Source organism: Wasmannia auropunctata, unplaced genomic scaffold (genome assembly GCF_000956235.1).
Source record: "Wasmannia auropunctata unplaced genomic scaffold, wasmannia.A_1.0 LD336088.1, whole genome shotgun sequence".
Classification (NCBI taxonomy): Eukaryota; Metazoa; Arthropoda; class Insecta; order Hymenoptera; family Formicidae; genus Wasmannia; species Wasmannia auropunctata.
The window spans coordinates 3,828,336-3,831,462 of NW_012026802.1; positions in this window are offsets into that span (position 1 = coordinate 3,828,336).

A 3,127-nucleotide genomic window follows, 5' to 3' on the forward strand; every position below is an offset into this window, starting at 1 on the left:
TTATATTGTATTGTAATATTATATTGTATTTATATTATATTGTAATATAATATATTATTATTTTTAAATTAGAAAAATATCCAAACAAAATTGATTACAATTTAAGAATTAGTTAATTCTTTTATTTTAGATTTACAAAATAAAATAGTAACTAATTATAAATAATTGAAAAAAATTTTTTAAATGAGAATGATTTATTACTGGAAAATAAATAATTTTTTAATAGAAGATATACTGAAGAAAATTAATTTTTGATTAACAATTGTTCGGAAAATTTTTGCGATTTTTAAATTAAAATTCAAAGACATTTTTAATATATATTATTTACACATACATTTAATCATTAAATATATTGAGTGTCTCTCGAATGTCTTGTGTTGTGCAGCGTGCATTATTTTCACTTAGGTAGTGCTGCAATTTGATCGTTATCCACTGAAGGTTTACCTTCAGCTTCTTGGTCTTCGATTAAATCACCAAGTTTAAAGCAAACAATTCGGAACAGTTTTTTCAGCTACTACATAACCTCCGTAAACGTAAATCTTTTTTGTCTGAACGACATTCTTGTCTTTTTTGAAGTTAAATAACAAATGTGTCAAAGATATACCTTATTTTCTTCCATTTTTAAATAGATATAGAATGAACAAAACTGGATCAATTTAATTATGCTTAAAAGACGTATCGAAATATCATCTTTCAGAGTATGTAGGGGAGGGAAGAGGTGGATATGTTGCTCCACCGGATGGTGAATTTGCACCTTCAACATAAAGAGTAAAAAAAAAAATAAAAGAGAATGTATGATACTAACAAAGCAAGCAGATGGAAGTTACTATATATATTAATATAAAAAGTGGTCACTCAAGGGCGCCTGCAATATAGAATGATTATGATTTTTCAGCATTTTAGTATGATGGCGATATTGGCAAAATATCTCAAAATTTACTGCGATAATTAGACAATAATTTATTATTTAAATATGATTTCCGATATAACTTGTTTGATATTCTGTGTTTCATTCGTAATTTTTATTAGAGTTATTTTGTACATGGAAGTCAAGATGAAAGTATAATCAGAATATAAATATAGGTTTTAATAGTGAAAAGTTATCTTTTGCTGTGAAAAGCTTATTTGTGAAAAACTAACCTTGTTACTAATTTAAAATAATCTTATTATTAATATTTAAAAATTAGAGCAGCAGCAACGCATATACGAGACAAAAAATTCTCATTATTACTGATAATACTAATCGATGAAATGTTATTTCATAATTTTTAGCTGCTGCTGACCAGCTTATGAGACCATAAGTTTGGCAATGCACCACGGTTATCTTATATTAGATTTTGTCTATATGCTTGCGCAGCTCTAGCTTTTCCCTTACTTTACTGATAAACTGTCAAAAAAGTTGGTTGCTTAAAATGTCATGATGTATATCCGTCTACAGATCAGCCTCCATTACCGATATATTCCCTCCTGTTTCTTTTTACTCTTTGTTTCAATATAATATAACCCATAAACTTATAAAGCTGGTTCTACATTAGTTGCATCGCAAAGTCGCAAATGTTTCGATTCAGTTATGGTCCAATTAGCGTCAAGCTAGCTTAACGTTGGTCATTAGGGACTATCAATCTATAGTTATAGAAGACTAGACCTTTATCTACAGTTATATTACTTTGATACTTAGCCGAGAATTGAACACTTGGATCTATATTGTTCTTATTAGATGGCCATCCATTTTAGTACTCAATTAATTTTCTGAGTTTAGCATCATTTTGTCGCGTCTCTAAATTGTTTTTTCTTTTCTTCAGTCATATTGCGTCCAATACTGACAGAATGAACGATTTTAGCAATCCATTTAGTAAATCTGATGCATGTTTGATCTATAATTTCGAGATAAAAGATCAGCTATGTATATTTGTTTTCCTTATACACGTGGACAGAGTAGTTGCGACACTTTTTGATTGATTGATTTTGAAACACACGAATACTTTGCCACGGTTGGTGTACTGTCTCTAGACTAAAGATAGTACACCAATCATGGCAAAATATTAGTGAGTTCCGAAATCGATCAAACAAAAAGTGTCGTAAGTACTCTGTCCACGAGTGTACATACTTTAGATTCAAGCACAGATTCCTATAGAATAGATCGCTAACATGTTACAGTTTGTTACTAGTTGCGTTGAAATCAGACGTCATATTTATCTGATAATCACATACAGTGCGTTATGAAGTAGTGTTAGTGTACTTAATTTAGTGTATTTAATAATATTGATTAGAATTTTGACGTTTTGGAATGTAACCCATTACCATACTGGGGTAAAGAGTGCTACTATTCCTCTTTCCTGAGTTATTTGGCTTTACTTCATTTCTCGGAGCTAGCGATCTATGGTATGGTAGAAATCTGTGCATTCAGGTCATATTTTGAGAGCTTTAGTTTCATTCGCTGTAACCTGAATGACGCAATGTCTAAGATTTTTTATTATTAACGGGTTAGATCATCTTTAAAGCCTTAAAAGATACTTAAGTTTGCGATTTTTTGTGAGTAAATAGATGACTTTATTAAAAATCTATTTAGAGAACATTATTGTATATACATATAACTGAGGGGAATTCGGGATCTTGCGGGAGGCGTGCATTTCATTATCTCTCATTCGTCGAGGCCTCATATGACTTTTTGGAATTAATCGAGCCGCACATGTTATCCCACTCTTTTAAATTATTATTTTCAATTTTATAGTAAAAATTGAAATAATGAAAATACGAGGAACAACCTCCAATCGTCTTGACCTTGACAAATGTTGTCAAGATGATTTTAGCCGTCGGTCGAACACCTTGGGTACCAATGCTAATGCCAACAATATTGTAATTTTGAAGCTTTTTAACTCGAAAGATATTTAATGAAAGTGTTTTGGAAAGCTCTCGAGGTATGCTATGCTTGAGGTGTCCGTCTATCGGACACCTTGGATAATGCTAATATCGACGCACAGTGTGTCCAAATCGATTTTAGCCGGCCAAAATTAAAAAAAATTAAGTAAATAATTTATATCAATTATGTACTTTTCTGTTATTGTAAGGCATGAATTCATATGAAGATGAAAGATTTGATATGATATAATACTATTTCAGAGAAACA